We start from the raw sequence: 22122 nt of genomic DNA, 5'->3' as shown, positions 1-22122 counted from the left end.
TGAGTATCTATTCTGTTGTCTCCATCACACTACAATTAAGACTAATAAGATACACAAGACATTATCTTATGCTGTCAGTGTCAGGTATTAATCAAAGGACAGCCTCTGTAGCAAACTTTCAAGCATTCACTGGGCAGATGGCCCAGAAAAAAACACACTGTCTTGCTGCAGTAGGCCCATCAAAATCTTCTGCCAATGGATGTGACATCATTTTATTTGCTTAAAATAAGTGAGATTACATATTCCTCAACTAGCACAATGGCAAAGCTGAAAGGAACGAAGGTTTTGTTCTGTGGCCATATTCTGAGAATAAGCCGTTTTCTCATTGTAACTAAAAACAAAAATGGAATTGTTTCATTTTCACAGGGTAGTATCAAGGGTGACAGAAGCCTTCCAGGTAAGTCCTCACTCCACTATGATAAGTTTAAAATATGCATTTCTTGCTAAAATTATCTCCACCCCTTCAGTGTACAATTTGATCTTTGTGACCAGTGTTTTACAGATTCAGGCTGTCTGCAAGGGCCATGTTTTGAAATTATTCAAATAGTTTCTTTGTGTATCCTATCTGAAATGAAAAAGAGAGGGACTAAGAAGAAAAGGGAATACTTAGAGTCTGAAGTGCTTAGATCACAGTTATGAACAGCAATTTAAGCTTAGATGTCTTAATAAATGTATTTCATTCAAGAACACATCACAGAGTTAAACCTATTCTACCTGATGCATTACAACAATCCACATACAAGGAAAGATTCTAAAAGTATTTTTAATTAAAATAAAAAAAAATCAGGAAAGAAGAAAGGTAAGTTTCAGGAAGAAAACAAATCTTACTACTTCATATTCTTCAAAACATTTGTGACCTCTTGGTCACAACCCACTAAAAGTTTTTTACTTCAAGCCTCTCAGCTGGCATAATCTCTGTTGAAGAATGCCAGTTCTGATGGTGTAAGTTCTCCTTTTTGCCCATTCCTGTCAGATGAATAGTATTCACAAGAATATGTACTCAAGTGTGTACTCAAGAAAACAGCAAATGGAGCCTGAAGTCCACAGAGAGACATTTTTAGGTCACACCTTGTTGATTGAGTACCTAATGATTCATGCTTGTGCATGATGTGACTGTTTTTATAGTGTTGGGTCTACTGTTGCCTTGTGAAATGCCAATCACTTTTTCCCTTTTGCCAGATAGAAGACAAGTTAACAAGTTTGGGCAGTTACCTGAAGTGGCTGTATTTGGCTGTCAAACTAACACAAAAGCATTTTGGTTTGCCTTTAAAACACTTCTAAAATCATACACTGTATTGTTTCAAAGGCACACCTTAGAATCCAGAATCTAGCTGATCATAATAGATATTTCTGGGCCTGATAGTATCTTTGTTCCCCTTTTTGAAAAAAGCTCAGATTACAATTACGGCAAAACCGTAAAAAATGCAGGAGTTATTACATAAATCATGGCTAGGTGAGAGTAGAAACATAGTTTTTCTTGTGTAACGAATGAAGTTTCTCCTTACAAAACTGAAAATTTGGATGTAAAACAGTTAATGTTTCTGTATGTGCTAAATGTGAGGAATTTAAAAAAAGAAATCTATCCTGAACTATGCTTTGTTGAATGTAAATCCTTGCAACAGGCAGGAAAAACAAACAATGCAACTATTCTATGATTCTATGATTCAAATATTTTAGGAGGAGAAAAACTGACAGCACCTACAGAAAAACAAGAAACCACTGGAGACGGAAAGAAGTAACTGTTTTTTATCTATGTACATTATGAAGAAGCGTGGAAGATTCCACCACTATCTAATGTCAGTAACGGATATATTATAGTTCAGTTTCGAACAAAAGTGTAGCAGTGAAGTTTATAGAACAAAATAACAAATGAACAGGAGACTCAAGACTTCAAAGAGAAATGAGGCAAAAAGAGCTGAAACAAAAATATCCTCAGTGCCAAAGGACTAGAATGCAGCAAAACGCAATGACAGTTTTTAAAGGGTACTGAACAAAACTGTTGGAAACTGCAAGTCCCTAAGTCTGACATCCAGGCAATGTCAGAAACTCTTCTAAAGGATGCTGAAGTTTTTAGTATGTCATCTATTGTTAATTATAAAAAAAAGGGGGGGGGGAATTATACAACTAAAAAAAATCAGCAAGGAAAGCAGTATCTCATAGGTAATGCACTATTTTACAGCACTCTATGCACTCATGAGCAGAGGACATCCCATTGAGAGTCTAACTGGCATTCCAAAAGGAACTTAATAACAGAAGATAACATAATGTTTAGCAATTTCATCTTAAAATATAGAGAAGTTTAATATGGACACATGTAAAGTAAGGTATATTCCCATATGCATGTATAAATTATTTCAGTTCTGAACTTAATCCAAAGATGAAGGATGAGTTCGCTATTATGATTTGTGATAGAAACCATGAGGCTGAAGCTTATACGACAGCCCTGTTTTCAGTAACTCTGACCTCTTCACCCCCAAAGTCAAATGGTAGCAATTGCTAGAAAAGAAACAGAACAAAACAGAAATAAAGTAGTAAGCCATTATATAAGTTCATGCTGCATTTGCTCTTTGAATGTTCAGGAATACTTCTGGTCTCTATCTTTCTATCTATGGAAACAGTACACAAAAAGCTGTCAAGGAAAATCAAAGCCATGGAATGTGCCCTTTATGACAAAAGAAAGTAGCCTCAAGGTTTTCAGAAATAGACAGCTGAGTGGGGCTATCCTAGAGGTCTATAAACCCAAGAGAAACATAGAGAAGGTAACAGGGACAGCTGTTCATTGTCTTTTCTTGTGCAAGAACTAGACACTCTCCAATGAAAGTAGCAGTTGCCATCCTCTAAATAAGAAAAATGCATATTTAAGTTGTAGAATTCTTTGCCAGAATGTTTTGAATGTCATAAGGTGCCAGAGCTTCACTTTTTACCTCTCTCCAATTTTTTATGAACTGCATCCACAAACATATCTACAAACGCATCTGTTCTAAATCAGCATGCACTCTGAAATTAACAAAGCCGAAGTCTGGGAATAGAAGTCTATGACGTCAGCAGTTGGATTTGGATTCGTTTAGTCAATTACTGTAGCTCACTAGAACCTTTACATTTGATGAAATGGCTTTCTATTGGGTTGTACTTTTTATAGCATTTTTAACAAGAGTTGAACAGATTTCAAATAGAAGCATTGGTCTGTGCATTGTTAAAAGTCATGGAATATCATGTAGAAATTGATTTGTATGTGAGATCCCCTTGGTTTCACGTGAGGCTCAGTAGAGGAGGAATTGTATGTGTGTATGCATGTGTAAATCTAAGGGTGAAAAGAGGAGCCCAAGGCTTCAATATTCATCATAATTTTCTACAGGTGGCAGCATGCTGATGACATGTTGAGAGTGATCTGATTGTGTGGAACACTACTGTTCAAGGTAAGCCTCAGAATCAGTAGCTCACAAGATCGTAATTTCCAGGTTCGGTGTTTTTAGTGTAAATTACAGTAGTGCCATTTACTAGCAGAAGTTTCCAAAAGCAAGACAGAATTGCCTTTTATCTTTTTTCTTCCCCTTCCTTTTTCATAATACTTATAGCTCTAATTTCAAGACAGATGGGCAAATTACTGCACACTTATAACTGGAACAGTTACTTAAAAATCAGCAAACAAAAGTATTGACCCTGACAGTAATTTCTTGCCATGTATCACTTGCTGTACTTCTAACAATGTGATTCTCGAGTCCTAGTCACTGCTCAAAGTTATTAATGTTCTCACAGAAATTCATGCCTTTATATGCATAAACCATAGCACTCATTTTAACTGGCTTTATTAAAAGTCTGTTTTGGCACAATTTCTTTTACTGTATGATAAGGAGACCTTATTTAGGCATCTCAAGCAAAACAATTGACAATGGATGTGTCAAAATTAGTAGTTTTGTATTTTCAAAAGAGTGATTGCCTCAACCTACCAGTTTCTGTCTCTATATATGCAAGTTGCATGTGAAATACTGGCAAACATTATTTTTGCATAATTCCCAGAGTCATCATTTATCTGAAATAGTCTGGTGCTAACAGAAATACAGAACATATTTTAAAGTGATTACTGTTGGAACTAGTAAGAAATGCTTTGTGATTTCTTCTTTAAAAACGGGCACCCTGTTGCATACAGGAACTGAGAGAACCACAGTCTTTGTGACTTTAGGTAGGTCCAGTGAATGATCTCACTGACGTTAACAACAGTCTTCCTTGTCACACAAAAATGAGCAAAGTGGTCATGTACAACCTATTAGTATGGTTTTGTTCCTTATATGAGAAATGGACCCCACACATATCTCACTGAGTCTCCACTAGCATTAGCTCATGTCAAACAAACATTGAATCTGACAATTCCACAACTTCTTTGTATCACTTTACTCACTAAATAGATACATGTACACAGTTTCTATATTAAAGAGAGAATGAAATTGTCAAAATATAAGAAGGATAGTTTTTGAGGTCAAGTTTTCAGCTGCTGTGCAGAGATGATGCACACCTAGACTCAGCCACTGGACATTCATGACTATTTGTCTATAATAATTAGCAAACTAAGACAATTGCAGTAACAAACCAGGGAAATAAGCTTCTTCCCCCAAATCCACAAGATGTTATTGGTGAAGTTGAACCAGCAGACTCGTAACACACCCTTGAAATACCAACCAGAAAAGAAAACACATATATATGGTTTTCCCAGATTTACCTTTACTCTTCCACTCTTCTGAAAGGGTGTCGCAGTGAAAATATCATCATGATTGTCCTTCAGCAAATGCTCCAGGAAATCTCTCATCTGCTGCTTTCTTCTGAAGGCTCCCACTTTGGCAGTTATTGGAACTGGCTCGCTCTTATCTATGCAAAGAAAAATTTTGATTGTTCTAAGACAACAGTTATGTAGCATCCCTTTTAAAGTTCACTAACTACAATCAATGGTAGTGATAAAGAGTGCTGTCTGTCCTCTGTGGCAGTGTTTCAGGTTCTTTGTGATCTGATTTCTTAACTAGTTCATGCTTTCAAAAATAATTTATCTGCAACATTTTAAGTGGAAGCTTACTCCAGAGCCTTACACAGCAGTTGCAAGTGCATACATCAGCTATTTTATTGCCATTTTAACAGAACTATCCACGCATCTGCATGTGGGAGACAAAAGACTAAGATTTATCACCTGTGTCAAGAGGCATAAAGTGCTCAGACAAAGGCTCTGCTGCACAGAGACCAATTTACAGTCCTCCACATGATATTTATGGAATGCTCGTCTCAGACTTCAGTATATACACTCGTACCCTGTCAGGGGGAGGAGTTGCTATCAAACAGCTCTCCTGACCTAGGTGCTTACCATGGGGATCTCAATGCGTATAAATATCTCAAAGGTGGGTGCTAGGAGTACGGTGCCAGACCCTTCAGTAGTGCCCAGCGACAGCGCAAGGAGCAATGGCCATAAACTAAAACACAAGTTTCACCTCAATATGAGGAAGAACTTCTTGGAGGGTGTCAGAGCACTCAACAGGCTGCCCAGAGGGTTGTGGATTCTCCCTCTCTGGAGACATTCCAAACCTGTCTGGACATGTTCCTGTGTAACCTGCTCTGGGTGGCTCTGTCTTGGCAGGGGTTGGACTAGATGATCTCCAGCGGTCCCTTCCAACACAAATAATCCTGGGATTCTGTGACATGCCTGGGTGCTGAATTGGCAGATTTTATTCTGCAGGTACATTATGTAACCTGCTCCTGGAAACACTGCTCAGTGATGCATCTAATGCAACATTTGCTTTGGAACACTTGCACGGGAATAACAGATAAATGTGAGCAAGTATATATTGTACAAGCTAGTAGTTTATGGCCATTAAACATCTGAGCCACTTCAGCAAAAATGTTGGAACCAAGATTCTCTCCTCTGAAGTCAGTACATTACAACAGAACTCATGAAAGTTTATGGCTAGCTTTGCTGTGAAGGGTTACAGAAGAAGTGAAAAGGGACAGGTTTTACAAACCAGGATTTGTCTTCTGTTGTGTTTTAACACAAACTTGCTCTCCTGAGTTCTCAGATTTAAATCAAATGTCTGCATGAGATAACCTCATTAGTTTTTAAGAAATGAAATTTAATCTAACTTGGTCTTCAAACACACATTGCTGAAATATACAATTATTTTATCTCCAGAATCACAATATCAGAACATATTCTGTATGTTTTTCTTAGATGCCTTGAAATTTATTCAATGACAGACATTTCATTTAAATTTTAAACCAAATTATTTTGAAAGCTTACATGGAAAAATCCTGGGGTTTAGGTTTGCTACCACTGAAATTACTGAAGAATTTAGTTTCATGGAAGCTGTTCTACAAACTGTTTTCTTAGAAATGTATGAACTGCCGCACAGATTAACACCAGAATCTGTCTAGAACAAGTATCTCTCAGTAAACAGATCCAGGAGATGCAAAAATCATTCATCAGGAAGATGTAAGATACTTTTGCCCTCAGTAGGGTATGATTTTGTTTCCAATAGCTAAAGCTTAATTAAACCTCACAGTTTAATATCTTCTGCAAAGTCTTTGTTTTTAAGACAATTTTGTATATTCTGACTTCCATACAAATGCCCAATTCCATTTCTACTCTTCTTAAATTCTTCACATCAGACACATTCTGCAGAACTAAGTTATTTTTGAGACATCCGCTGAAATGCAAGCTGTTTCAGGTATTTTCTCTATTTGTTTTGGTTAAAAGCCATAAAATATCCCCATTTCCCTCAAAATGGGAAATTCTCAACAAAATCTAGTACATTGTTGTACATGAGAATGGGAATATGATGTGCTTCACTATGAGAACTGCTTGTCCTAGGAAGCTGGTGGTACATTGTTCCTGAGTTCACACTGTGCAGCTGACAGCTGGTGAAAGCCAAAAACGTGGGGAAATTTCTATGGTTTAAGGCAAAAAATTTAAACCCAGCATTGACTTTTACAACTTGGTTATAAATATCAGGGACACAAACCAGCTACTGTTACAAAAGGGCTATCTGTGCCTTCCTACAAGCCCAGTGTCCTACTATGCTTTTTAATTTGCTAACATGAAGACATGTAAGAACTGAAAAATCATCGTGATGCCTCTGATTTCTGAACTGCCCTTCTCTTCATCAGAGTTATAACATTGTCTTCGTGGCATCAGCAAATTATTTTGGGAAAACATTCTAACAGTAGTCTACCCTGGGTCTGTACCTTACGGTATCATTTGTCATTTCCTGCAATCATGGTCTCTTGTAGAGTAAAATACCTTGTGGTGTATTTTCTGTCTTCATTTCTGTGAATGAACAAAAAGAACTAATATACAGTCTAAGAATGACAAACGTTCTAGCTCATTTACTTGGTATCTTCCATCTGCCAAAAATGTATTTAGTAAATAAATCCTATCATCTGTGCACACTTACTGTGGACCTTTTTCCTTTTTGTTGGATATACTGTTCATACGGAGAAGTTTTCTGTTAGCTTGAGGATAATTTAAATACCAGGAAGTTTGGAGGGAGTTTGTAAATAACAATTGATGCTAGATGTTGATAATGTGGAACAGCTATTACTTGCATCTGAAATTATTTCTCTTTTGCAAGCATACCCAGTTTTTGTTATGGCTTCCATGTTTTGCCTGCCAACACCAGTTATAGATTTCCAAGCAGTTAGCAGAAACCCTGTCACTAGCTCAATATAATGTGCAGATGCTTTCTGTTCAAAAATGTGTTTACAGTCCAGTATGAAATTCATCATCTCACATGGGGCCCACAAAGAAGGCTCTCTCTTGTCCTTCTAAACCACAAACTAAAGTCCTACATGGTGCTTCAAATGGTGTATATGTCCTTGTGGGGAGCCTTTGTGCTGGAATAAATTTCACCAGCATGAATAGCAAAGGACGGTATGGCCACACCAACAGCAATAACTCCTGCCTGTGGTATAAATGAGTACATGGAGCAGCCCATAAACAAAACTTATTAACTCCTTCTCCTTTGAATACAGCTGTGCTCTGAAAACTGATTCTTCAAATATGTCAGTTTTCATCTTGTCACTAACATTTTACATGTTCAGTTTGCTAAGATGTGTGTAACACAAAATACCTCTATCTTCCCTGTGAGACTTGAATGACACACTGGGAGGGGTTGTTCTTTGCCTTTTGTAGATTCGTGCAGCCTTACACCACAGAAAACAGAAATTGTGTTAGAAAGCTGTGCTAGAAAAGTTGCCGCATTAGTCTGCCCCCCAGTTTGTCTAGGTAACTACCTGTTTCGCTTATAACTGGTTTTAATCAGGTAGTCTTTACATATAAAAAGATCATCTTGTCTAGATGATCATGGTCCAGATCATCTTGTTTCTTTGAATTAGGGACTGAGATTTAGAACTGTCAGGAAGTCCTGTGACAGCTCCAAGGTTAGGAGACATGTCAAAGGAAGGTTGTGTTGGAGGCTCCGCTTTTGCCTAAGTCATCACTCTTTTTTTCTTCGTTGTTATTACTGCCCTAGGGCTTTCAGTGAGACTATATTTTCACTCTCTTTAAGCCAGAAAAGCTTAGCAAACTAGCTTTACCACTGTGCTTTCTCCATTGCAGGGACCCAAAAAACTGTCTGGTTTTGAGACTCCATTTCTGAGAGAATTTTTTTTTTTAATGAATTTTTGATGATATATAGTTAATGGCATGGAATCAAATTTTCGGGCTCTTAGGACTTGCATTTTATAATAAAAACATATTCTTCCTGTTCAGGAATGTGCAAAAAGTAAAATATGACTTTTGCTAGGACTTTTAATGATTTAGAGCACTGCCAGTTTTAAAGAGAAGTCTGTTGTTGTTTGTTTGCTGTAGCTAAATGAGGTTTAGGTCAAATATTGTATGGGGTTTTTAATCAGGCTACGGCTGCAGTTGGTAGTTCTGATTATTTAATCTTTGAATTTTACACCAATAAACTTTATTTGCTCTCACTGATCAAGTTGGGGTGAGCAGTTCTTCTGTCCTTAACATAAGGACATGGAGCTGCTGGAGCAAGTTCAGAGGAGGCCACGAGGATGCTCAGGGGCTGGAGCACCTCCCATATGAAGACAGGCTGAGAACATTGGGGCTATTCAGCCTGGAGAAGAGAAGCTGCATGGAGACCTCAGAAGGGGGCTACAAAGGACAGGGACTCTTCATCAAGTACTGTAGTGATAGGAGAAGGGGTGATGGGTTCAAACTGAAACACAGGAAGTTCAGGTTAGATATGAGGCAGAAGTTCTTCCCTGTGAGGGTGCTGAGGCGCTGGCACAGGGTGCCCAGAGAAGCTGTGGCTGCCCCATCCCTGGCAGTGTTCAAGGCCAGGTTGGACAGAGCCTTGGGCGACATAGTCCAGTGTGAGGCATCCCTGCCCATGGCAGACTGCATGATTTTAAGGTTGTTTCCAACCCAAACCATTCTGTGATTCTATGATAAAACAACCAAAATAAACTAAAGGGCCATGCAATACAATTTATGTTTCTTGGAAGGTGGAAGAGTTAGTTATATACATGTGATTCTGTAATACACCATTGACTATGATGTGTGTGTACTGACAGAAAATACCATTCATTCTCACCTACATTTGCACCAAACTGTAATATTTGCACCAATGTAATATTATTAGTAAATCAGCTGCAAAGTTTTTACTATGTCTGAATTCAAGTCAAAATGAGCCTGATAGTTTTATAACAGTTGCAAAGTCCTACTTGTATCCATTTAGAAAGGTGTATGTTATGATGGTTTTCTACCTATTGTAGAAAGTCAGTGATAAACTGTAATTAAAATGACAGTAAATATTACTTGCATATGTCCTAAACTAAGGTGTTCACGAGAAACTTTCTAAGTCACTGCCAGATTTTCTGCTCTTTACAGAATATAGAGCTTCCCAAAAGCAGAGAGCCAAAATCACCATGTAACATGATTTTTAGTTTCCCTGGGTAACTAGTATGATAGAAGTAGACCTAAAATAATAATTCAGTTAATCTTTTCCTAATATTACTGTAGTTTCTTGTTCTATTTTTATGCAGATTTTCTGCATTCTACCTCCTCTGGAAACACTGCGAATTCTATTAATAATTTACTTGCAACAGTATAAAAAGTGAAGGCATCCTCCCTCATGACACACTGACATACATGGAGCCAATATGAACAGCATATGACAACATGGTGTGATAGAGGCAATTTTCTCCTCTTTAGACTATAAGTATTTGCCCACTTATGTCTTTGAAATTGAATTACATTAAGCTGTGCTACAGGAGTGTAAATATGCAAGACATGTTCAGAAGTACCAGCATGGTAGTTTTTATACTGATTCAGTTGCTTGACTTTCAAAATGGTCAGTATTTTATTAGTTATATTATTACCTATTTTATCAGATTTTCATTTTAACATGCTCATATAGTAGACACATACTTGGGTCTATTTCTTTCAGCTCAGTAGTGACTTAAAAGTTTTGTAAATGTTAACAGGTATAGTCTAATCAGACTGATGCCAACAGGACTTGGCCCTTCCTTGTGTCCACTGTATCTGGGTATGGTCCATTTTATTTTCAGTTAAAATCCATATTAGCCTTCTCCAGTAGTTATCATCCTTGGATATAATGTTGGTATGGTCTCTTCCTACAAGTGTTCTTTCCTATAAAAATGCTTTTTTCCTCTTGGTTTTATAATCTTGATTTGACAAGGAACACCAGATATAAATTTTTATATAGTCATTAAATTCTGGTATAGCAATAAATAATAGGAAAAAAAAATCCTCTTAAGTAATTAATTTAAAACTATCCTAAATTGGGGTCCTAAATATAATTTGTTTTTTTCTTTCTGACCAAGAGACCATTGGGGCAGTTTTCTGACAGACACTACGTATGTCTATGTGTGCATCCAAGTGTCAAAACGGAAACCATCAGACTGGGGTGCTAATAATTGACTGGCTCTGTAGCAGCTCTGCTGAAAAGGACCTAACACATCTTTGCATACAAGTTGAATGAGATTCAAATAGACTTGTATTAACAGCCAGAAATGTAAGAGCTAGTGAACAGGCAAGATTACTATCTAGTGGTAAAGAAAAGGGCCATAGTAATGAACAAATTCAGCAAACCCTGAAGAACATTGGGTTCTGATATTGTGATATGTGAGCATGATGGACTGACAAAATGGCATGTGAAGTTCTTGGTGTTGTGCCAGTGTACCAGAGGGTTACAGACATAGGACTTTGCAAATAAAGGCAGAAGAGGGAAGTAATATGAGTGGGTTTTGTTTTGGTCACGTACTTTGTGTATTAGTCAGCATAGAGGGATAGACTGCACAGACAGTCCTTGTGTCTTTTTTTTAATGGGTTTTATCTGCTTATTTGATAACAAAAATAGTATTTCACAATATATAAATGCGTTTTTTCTCACAAAATATCCTGCAGGCTCTATGAAGTGGCTAAGGATGGAGATGATATAATGGATGAAGAACATGCAAAGTTGAGCAATAACTTTCCAAATTTGAGGGTTTTGTGTCATATACTACTAAACTACATTTCTTGTTGAAAATATAGATGACATTATTTTGTGATTATTGTGCAATTTTAGCTATTTGTCTCTGACCACAATGCTTTTTGCTATGGAAATTGCTGAACAGTCAACATACAATGTTTGTGCAGGTTTCTGGTTTTGCTCTTACACATGGCAGGGGGGTTGGAACTAAATGATCTTGAGGTCCCTTCCAACCCAAACCCTTCTATGATTCTATCCAGTGAATCAGAACTGTAAGCAGATCAGTGCTGGAACTGGACAGAGGACAGTACCTTTTGTGCACTATCAAATGTGCTATGTGCAGGATGAGAGCTATAAACCTGAATTTCTGCCTGCTGGCATACAGAGGTGAGATATGCAGTTGAATAACAGTCAGAAAATTTAAGATACTAGAAAAACACTTCTTTTTTAGAACAAGTTGTTTATAACTGAATGCATTTTGGTGGTTTTGAGGCAAACAGCCTTAAAGTCTAACATCAGCTGCAGTCAGCTGAATTAATAGCACCTCATAAATGAAAGTACATTTTAAAGGTACAGAAAAATAGCATTAGAGTTTAGAAGATGAATAACATCAGCACCATTATTATCACACTCTTCAAGGTAACGGAAAGGCAGGTTCACAGTTATTTTGTGAGAGCAATTAAGGCAGTTTACAGGTAAACATTAATATGGGATTAATTCCTGAGACAACTTGGAAAAACAAAAGCATTTTGTCTCTAAGATTTTGTTTTCTAAACACATTGTGGTTTGTTTGGTTGTTTTTTTAATAGTTTCTTTAGGTCATTAGTAAAGGCTTCTTCTTTGCCAGTGTGTGTAGCAAGGTCCATTTAGGAAGGACAAGGATGTACAAAATAGAAAGCAGTGACCTTACAGGGCAAGTAAATATAACTGCAACACTACTGGGATTGTACTTCAGTCACATTAGAAAGTAATATTAACATTCCCCTTCCACCCCCCCCCCCCCCAAAAAAAAAAAAAAAAAGAAAGTAGGAATTGCATGATAGGTATTCTCTGCTTGAATGGCTCTGGAGAATTGTCTTAATGTTTCTTGTTTCCTTCTTTAAGCTGCTGTCATTCAGTAGCTTTCCCATATGTGGAAGAGAAGAGAGGAAGGCGTTCCTTTCAGGTAAGAAGTAACTTTGATGTTTCAAAGTTGCAGTGGTCTTTCAGGATTATGTAGTCCATAACCCTCACATTTTGCTAAGTTTTAACTACATCATGGAGATGCTACAGTTCTACGCTATTTTCTTAAAGAGTTTTTGGATCCATTTGTAGGATCTGAGTCATGGGTACAGCTAAGATTACAAAGAGGATTGTAGGCAAAGAGTTGGGAGACAAATTTCCCCTTTATTCTGATCAATGAGGATTGTTGTGACCTGTGTGTCTGATAATCCAATACCTATCAGGTAGAAAAAAGCCTTATTCTGAGCAAAAGAAATGAAAATACCACATCTGAAAGCACACTGATAAGATTCTGTACACGAGGTTTTTCCCAAGAGTTTTACTACCTTGTCTCTTTCATTCCCTCCTTCACTTTCTGCTTCCCCCCCTTCTCTTTTAGACAGTCTTTGCAGTAGCTTTAGACAGAATTCTAACAAACTCACAGCCTTTGAATCATAGAATCACAGAATGGTTTGAGTTGGAAAGGACCTTAAGATCATTCAGTTCCAACCCCCTGGCATGGGCAGGGCCACCTCACACTAGACCGTGTCGCCCAAGGCTCTGTCCAACCTGGCCTTGAACACTGCCAGGGATGAAGCAGCCACAGCTTCTCTGGGCACCCTGTGCCAGTGCCTCAGCACCCTCACAGGGAAGAACTTCCTTGTATCTAAACTGAGCTTCCCCTGTTTGAATTTAAGCCCATCACCCCTTGTCCTAGTGCTACAGTCCCTGTTCCAATGTAGAACCCCCTTCAAATACCTATCCCAACCAAATGTTTACAACTGCGTTTATTTATGATACTGACCTGGAAGTAAGTGTGCATAACTTTGATACCAGCAAATTAAAGATTAGATAATTTGTGAGGAAAAGGACATGAATGGAAGGAAAGCAGAATGCACTGGATTATTATAATAGTGATTCATTTTCTAAGATGCCAAACTGAATGTCTTCAGTCATAATGAATAGAGTAAAATAAAAGTTTCATACAGATGTATTCTTATAGCTGAATTTGCTAAGGTGACTAACACTTCCTGAGCAAAAAGAAATCAGACTGCCAGACACAGTAGCTTGAGTTTGTGATTAGCATCATATGTGGATGAAGGTAAAGAGGTAAAGTCAAGCTCAAGATGATGATACAGAGACTAAAGGCACAAAGGGTAAGAAAGATCCGCCTGTTGAGTCATGAGGTTCAGATTGGACCTTCTTGCTTTCTAAACACCTGACAGAGCCCACGTGGGGCTGGACATAGTGTTAGACTTTGTCAAAGGTTTGTGTCTAATGCAAGGTATAAATGAAAATTGAGGTGGAATCAAGCTAAAATTATTTGTATAGAGACTGAAAGTGAAAAGGGTAAGGGAGACCCTCCTATTGAGTCACAAGGTTCAGACTGGACCCTCTTGCTTTCTAAACTCCTGATGGAGCCTAGGTGTGTCAGAAACCAATCCTCGTCTCAGACATGGACAACAGTTGATGTCTAATGGAAGAAATATGGGGAATAAGAAAATTCTCCCATTAAGTCACAAAGTTCAGAATAGATCCCCTTTCTTTCTAAACTTCTGGCAAAGCTTAGCTGTGGCTGAATCTAGTTCTAGTCTCAGACTTGGTCAACGGTATTCATCTAAATGGTTCCAAGCATTATTTAGCAGCAGTTGGCAGTGTTAAGGTGGATCTTACAAAGTGAGTCAGTAGAATTCACTGGAGTTGCTGTAACAATCTATGCAGATGTGCATATGCATGCCTTTTAAAGATTCCCTTCCAGTCAGTGAAATACTAACATCTAATGTCTCAGAGGGGGATGGTGGAATCTCAAGGAGTGGGGGACTTCAGTCCAGGTTCTGTCTTTGGCAGATGGGGAGGTCATGGTGATTCCTTGTCTTGGTGCCCAAACCTGATGCCAACTGGAGTTTTAATTATACTTTCATATCTATACAATCTATTTTTTAAAGCCTAAAGAGGAGAAGCAGGCGGACCATAGGATTTGTTGATATCTATTGCTTAGCTCTTTCCAGAACTTTGCAAGTCTCTACTTTCCTGAGACTCAAGTTAATAGCAGCCTTCCAGTATCTGAAGGCAGCCTACAGGGATGCTGGAGAGGGAATCTTCATCAAGGACTGCAGCTACAGAAGAAACGGTAGTGGGTTCAAGCTGAAACAGGGAAAGTTCAGGTTAGATGTAGGAAAGAAGTTCTTTACTGTGAGGGTCGTGAGGAGTTGGAACAGATTGCCCCGAGAAGTGGTGAATGCTCCATTCCTGGAAGCCAGGTTGGGCAGAGCCTTGGATGACATGGTCTAGTGTGAGGTGTCCCTCATTCCATGATTTAAACACTGTATCTCTTCTACAAGAATTGGGTTAATGCATTTTACTATTTGACTATGTTTTTCTGGGTAATCTTTTCCACTTGCAGTCTAACACATTGCACACATTGTAAAGTGGACAAGTAATTGGTTTAACCGAGTTCATGGCATGTCACATTTTGAAAGCTGTTCCCACTTTGAACTTTATTCTTTGTGCTTAAAAGAAAAACCACGTTAGCAGAGTGCACTGTAGTTTGTACATAACACTTGCACATCTTCTAGTGCTGCATGCTTCAACCATAAATTTAACAGCAGAAATGTCGTGCATTGTTTCATGTTAAAAGTGTGAATGTGGTTAACAAAGACAGCTTTAATTCTCTGGAAAAACTGGAGCTGCTGGAAAGGCAGGGGGAATTCTGTTTCCAAGGCTGTGTTCCTTGCACAGTACCCTTATTACCCATTTCCAATCACAGGTGAAAAGCAGATTTTGTTTGAAGACAATCTCTGTATAAAGCAGGAATCCTAAGATTTGTTAGAGTTTCAGATGTGTTAAACTATGTTTAAAAAGAAGCTGCTATATCATATTGTTAGAAGTAGTGGGAGGTGTGCAGTTTCCATGTGGTATATAAAATGACTGCACCGAACATCACTGTTGTACCTTTTGAATTAGAAAGGGGCAGGAGCTCCACTAGATTAGGGTTTTCATTAGTGGGCCTTCTTCCACAGGAAGAACTGCGCATGCCAGCAGTTACTTCAGTTTTAGCAGGTTTAAGTTCACTCTATCAATGGTTCACTATATTTAAGTCCACTCCACATCAATATTGGAAATTTCTTGCTACTCTGCAGTTTTAAAACACTGTATTGAATTACCTTTTAAGATACTTTTCAGGACTATGAGCACAAGTCCTGTTACTGAGTGATCAAATAGGTCTATTAATTCTGGTAAATTTAAGAAATTCTTTGCACTAAACTAATGCACTCTTCTACCTGTACACCAGTAGTTCTTATAAATTACTTCGTCAGTTTGCATGTTTATAAGATAAAAAAAAAGTAATGAATTCAAATGGGAAAAAAAAAATATCACTTCAAAGTGATTTATGAATTTGGCACTAAATTCCTCTTCAAGTGTTCCAAAGACCATACCCACATAAAACAGTCTGTGACTTTATGTGGGGTATAAAAAATAAAACTGTGAACTGTAAAATATAACTTTTTAAAAAGTTGGCTATCCAAGACAGAAGTAATAAACATCTGCATATTAAATACTGCATTTGCTTAGGTTTTGCTCAGTTTATGTCATGTACCTTTAACTATAACAAACACAGGTCAGAGGCAGCCAGCAGTGCCTGTGGGTTTTTCTTAGCATAACCATTAGGTTATGATTTGGCTGTTGCAGGAATGAAATAAAATGCTGAGCTAAGAAACAGATGGGCTAAAGGAGTGTACAGTTTATTTTAATAATTGGTACTATGCAGCATAATGTAAGCAAACATACTAAAGAAAGATGCTTATCCAATTTCTTAACTGCATACCACATCTCATTTTCTGTTCACGAGCTGTGGCTTGGCAGACATGGCAGAAAAGGTTTTGAGTGGAATTATGGTAAGAAACGTGTCCTCAGAATGTGGAGGCAAATCAGGTATTTAGGAAATAAAAATAGAGAATCCATTCTGGACTCTGGACTCATAATGTGGAGAGAGAGAGAAAAGAATGAAAAGAACTGGGAGGAACATGAGATGTAAGGCATTATTAGAGGGCAGATAACAGGGTTAGTTTGTACACAATGGGTAGGTGATACACATCCTTCCTGTGTCCTCTCCCAATTCCTTGTGCACCCACAGCCCACTCACTGGTGTGGTGGGTATGAAAAGCAGAAGAGGCATTGACTGTGTAAGCACTGCTCAGCAATAGCAAAAACATCTCTGCATTATCAGCACTGTCTCCAGCACAAATACAAAACATTGCCCCATGCTAGCTACTGTGAAGAAAATTAAATATCTCAGCCAAAACCAGGACATCTGATGAAGCAGGTACAGTTGTCATAGCTAGGCAAAAGGCTCGAAGACCCTAGGGTATGAATTTCTTGGAAGTAGTAGTAATATCAGTAGTAAGTTTAAGGTTAAATGAGTAATGAAAAAATGAAATCAACAAGTGATTTTATATACGTCAGAATTCATCCTCTGTTCAGCCCAACCTAATATTCTCCAAGAAACTGTTTTTTCTCTATGATCTGACCAAGAATTTAGTTTAAATTTTCCCATCATAGTTGCAGTATTTTCTGTCTTAGTCATTTCAAACTTTTTTATAAATATTTTGGGTTCCTTTGATATGTTGGTTGATACTGCTTTAAGCTATTTTTTTCTCTTCTAACTATAAAGCATAAGCATTCTGTCTTTTTTCCTTATATGACAGCTGATGTAATCATAGGACTGCAGAAGGCCAGCAGAAAGAACATTAGCATCATGAACTTTATGGACCAGATGGTCCTTTTTAAGCATCATGTCAATTTTCTTGCTCTGCAACCTCATCTGACATTTTCTTTATATGGTCTTTCTTGCAAGTAAAGATAGATAAAGAATAAGGACAGATGAAGTATAGAACAAGCTTAATTCAGTGTTATGCTTTCTCACCCTATGGGTTTGCAGTTCTGTTACAGTACCTAATTCTAGACTTTCAATGATTTTTAATGTGTTAATGTCATGCAGATTGTATGAAAGCTTCCATAGACTTCAGTATAAGCCAGAAAAACTTCCCAGCTGACACTACAGCTGAGCTTCATCTGGTTGTCTCTTTGTTGATACTTTGATCAGTCAAGAGTCATTATTGTAATTATAGCTGGGAAATCTATAAACATGAGAAAGTATTTATTACATTTTGGGCTTTATCTTTTCCAGACACTGCTGATAGAATACAAATGTCCCTTGCAAGGCATTGAAAAGAATGTGAACACTGCTTTGTAACCTTGTGTAGCTATTTAATGAGATGTTTGCAAAGAAATGTAGTGCCAAGTCTCTATTTTTAAAATACTGTTGTAGGTTTATCATTGTTATTAGATGATACAGAAAAAAAATGTAACATTTCAGAGATTAAAAGAAACATTTTTTGTCATATTAGCTGATACTGTTCTAGCTAGAATTAATGGAATTTACAACTAGCTACAAGAAAACTGACCACGGTAAGTATTTCAGAATGCAATGCTACTGGAATACTTCAAGTATGTAGCTGCTAATAAGAAAGCCACTTTCAATCTTGTACCAAAGACCTAATCTTTGTGAACTGCAGAATTTGCAGTTAGGAATTTTCCTTTGCATGCATTCCCACCACTCCTACAAATCAAGTTTGTTGAACTGTACATGCCTTTTCTTATTTTTTTTTCTTATTTTTCTTCCTTATTTTTCCTTGCTCTTTTTTTCTTTTGCTGTCTTTTTCTTTTTAGATTTTTGTGTGTTTTTTATTTTCTGACCACTCTTTCTTTTTCCTGTTTTTTTCTCCTTTTTCATCTATTCGTTTTTTCCTTTTCTTTTAGTGAGGCCAGATGATTTAAGAGAGTGCTATAGAGAGCATCTAGTAGAGAATAAACCTGTAGACCATTAGTTTTTAGTGGGTTTGAGGGTTTTGTTTGTTTGGTCATAGAGCCATTTAGTTAACTGTAGATAATATAAACTCTATCATTATTTTCATAGCTTAAACATAAATGCTGCTTGTGTAGCTATAAACACAGACAAAAATCAGTGAATTAACTGTGGTGTTAGACTTTTGCTGTGCTGCATATCATACTTATTGACCTGGCAAAAATACCAGAAATGTTTTGAAATAGGCTTCTGTTACCTTTTCATGCATAGATAAAGGAGAATTTATGTACATTAATTTCTTTACTGTGAGGGTGGTGAGGCGCTAGCACAGGCTGCCCAAAGAAGTGGTAAATGCTCCAAGGCCAGGTTGGACAGAGCCTTGGACGACATGGTCTAGTGTGAAGCAACATCAGTTTGAGGCAACACTGCTCGTGGCCGGGGACTGGAACAAGATGATCTTAACGTCCTTTTCAACTCAAATGTCCTTTTCAACTCAAAACGTCCTTATCAACTCAAACGTCCTTTTCAACTCAAATCAATTCTATGATTCTATGATTAGTTCTGAGACCTTTTCTTTAATAATTTCTGACTATACTTAAGAGGATTAGTTTTGATTTCATATATATGGAAAACCCAAGATAAACCCTTTTATTTTAGCTCAAGTTCATTCTACAGAAGTTATTACCTGTTCCACTTCTTTGTCTTTGGGCAAACTGGAGAAAAACATAATACTGGGGACAAATAACTGGCTTTAGTGTACATGCTGATGTTTTACAAACAGAGGACATGGGGACCAGAAGAAAATAAATTTTTTTCTTCTTTTAGCATTGTAAGAACCACATCTGAAAAGCATCTGATCTTCCTTTTTCTATAAACCACATGCCACTCCTACTAGCAAATAAAGTCTGAGAACATCTGAAAACACATGTCCACGATTGTATTCCTGACAAGAGTAAACGGGACAAAAAGCAAGTGGAATCAAAACAAAATGTTCCTTGGATTGCCTGAAAGAAAAATCACTTAATTTTTTACTTATTTGCCATCATGCTACTTTTTGCAAAGCTCAAGGCAACATTCTTATTTTAGCTACTAAATTTATTAGTTGGGTAAAATCCTTTGTTGATACCACACAGACTGATTAAAGACTTGCATCTCACTAATACTGTTTGATAGTGTTTTATGACTCATGGTATAAATGGATAGGTGCATGTTTATCAGCCTTTCTATGGCCTTTCTGATTTTCAATTCAGTGGACCAAAGTCAGTACTTGTATCTTATATGATCTGGAAGGGTCATGAAGAGAGGTTGCTTTCATTTCTGAATGCAAAAGTTAATGGTGGTTGTAATTCCACCTTGATTCCCAAACTGAATGTTTGGGAAAACATGCCAAAGATAGTGTAAGTACTGAAAAATGTCACTGAAGCAGCAAGGATGTTTTGTTCTTACTGGTTTTCGTATTTTTGGCAATACTTCCACATAGCTTTATGGATATGTTAGATCTGTAGTCCAACTGCTGTTCCTTTCTAATCCTAAACTGTTACTTCTTAAAAATATTTGCTACACGTATATTTTTGAAACTCCACTAAAAAATTACGAAAGTAAATGTTACGGACACGTATGATTCTATTTTGGGGAACTAAGTAGGAGGGAAAATGAATCAATGTCTTGCAGAACTGTGTCAATTAAAATGTGACTGACAAGTTTCACAAACTACAAGCTTCTAAGAATACTAAAATAGTGATGAAGGCCTGGATAAAATGGAATGTAGCCAAACAAACTCCAGCCATTTCAGAGAAAGGTTTAGAACTCACAGGTAAGAAACTGTAAACTTGTTCAGTTTTAACCTTGATATGACATCCTGTAAAACTCACTGCAAATCAGCATTACACTTTCTTCACCTTACAGATTCATACATGTGTAACACTCATGCAAAGTCAGCTTTATCTATAGGAATATGTATGTCATTTGCTCAAGATATATATATGTATTTTAAATTTTAGTTAATTCATGCAAAATCGAATTTTAAATGAAAACAATATATTCTCACAAAAATATGAAAACAAAGAATATGGGCACACAAGTTATGACAGGGTAAATGAGAATTTAATCACTTAAATTATTCTGATAAAAGAATGAAGCAGAAAATGTAAAACTAAACAGGACCAAACCCTATGTTACATGGCCTCCTGATATCATTGCTGGAACCAGATTTTATCCACTGAAATACAGCCAATATGAAAACACTTAGTCTTGAGCTGAATCCTCTATCTCTGACAATGAAATATTTCTACAGTTACCAGTCTTACTTGTGTTAAGTTGAATCCTAAATATTTATTAAGTTATTTAAATAAATATCTTAATTTTAGCGATCTTCAGAAGTAAAAATAACTAACCTTCTGTTCCTGGGCAAGCCACATGGCCTGTTACGTTGCTACATGAGTGATATCAAGTGTCACAAAGAGAATCAGCAGAATCATGCTCCAAGAAATGGCAGGAGATATTTGCATACATCTTAATATTTGTCCCAGGAGCTGAAAGAGAAGCGTGCAAGTATTTTGTATCTGTTTGCATTACTTGAAACTAAACTGAAATTTAGAAAAGGACTACAGCCTTAGATGAAAGTAAACAATTACTGTTTCTCCAAGATTAGGTGAAATATTTGAACATGCCATGCAATCTGCAAGCTAGCCAGTCTTGCCTTACAATATTCAGAGGGCAAACAAAAGACAAGGTGATTTACCAGGAAAAAATTTTTTAAAAGTCTATATGCTGAACAACAGAATATGTAGTTTCAAAGGTGGGAAGAAAGGAACTTCCCAAGGACTCTGAAGATTGTGTCTTTTCCCATATCCTCTTATATAGAATTACGAAAAGTTTTCTCACTCCAATATTATTCTGTCATTTAGCTTTCATCCTTCAGTCACTCCTTCATCACAATGGGGACAGGAAACCAAATATATAGTCCCAGTAAAAAAGGACTACACATATTAGAACTTAGAATGAAAACAGAATTACATGTAAGGAAGAATTGGTCATTTCATTAATTTGAATAGATTAGCACACCCATATTTAAGTTTATTGACCTTCAGTTTCCCACACTGGTTTTTGCTGAATTTAAGGATTGCATTCTCTACCAGCAAATGACTCTTAACGGACTCTTAACTTTAATGAGTTTTTTCATAGTAGTATGAAGTGTTCTTAGTAAAATGAGCAATGAGTAGTTCTTAAAAATGTGATTCACAGAACTGTGTGGAGAATCAGGCTAACACTTTTACTGTTTTTTATTTACCAGTTTACTGGTTTTAGCAATTGAGCTCAGAAAAAATGGAAAGCTCTTCAAACAAAAAAATAAACCCCAGCGTGTTTACCTATTTATTACTTTATTTCTTCCTGGCTCCTTGTAATCCACATGAGAGTTTTAAAACTGGTTTGTATTTTCTGTTTTGATGATAGGGGTTGTACTATTTGAAGAATCACAGTCAACTAAAAATATGTTGAAATACTTGTAATCTAAACAATTTTTATAGACCTCCTTTTTACATTCACTTTTTGGTTATTTAATGTTACATTTTT

The 22122-nt window shown here is 37.0% G+C and overlaps 1 long non-coding RNA gene across 1 annotated transcript; it reads right to left on the bottom strand.

Moving 5' to 3' along the window:
* Positions 1 to 4727: 4727 nt before the first annotated feature.
* LOC133223909 (uncharacterized) lies at positions 4728 to 21076 on the bottom strand. Its single transcript, XR_009728732.1, has 2 exons — positions 20943 to 21076; positions 4728 to 4860 (listed from the first exon to the last, which is right to left on the bottom strand). It is a non-coding gene; the product is annotated as an uncharacterized LOC133223909 (long non-coding RNA).
* Between the last annotated feature and the right edge of the window lie 1046 nt (positions 21077 to 22122).

The sequence above is a fragment of the Neopsephotus bourkii genome, unplaced genomic scaffold, assembly GCF_033783945.1.
Source record: "Neopsephotus bourkii isolate Nb327-2 ecotype Australia unplaced genomic scaffold, CSIRO-AGI_Nbou_v1 NB_1655, whole genome shotgun sequence".
In the NCBI taxonomy this organism is placed as follows: domain Eukaryota; kingdom Metazoa; phylum Chordata; class Aves; order Psittaciformes; family Psittacidae; genus Neopsephotus; species Neopsephotus bourkii.
Note: the sequence above shows the minus strand (reverse complement) of the source record. Positions and strands in the feature narration are given on the sequence as shown.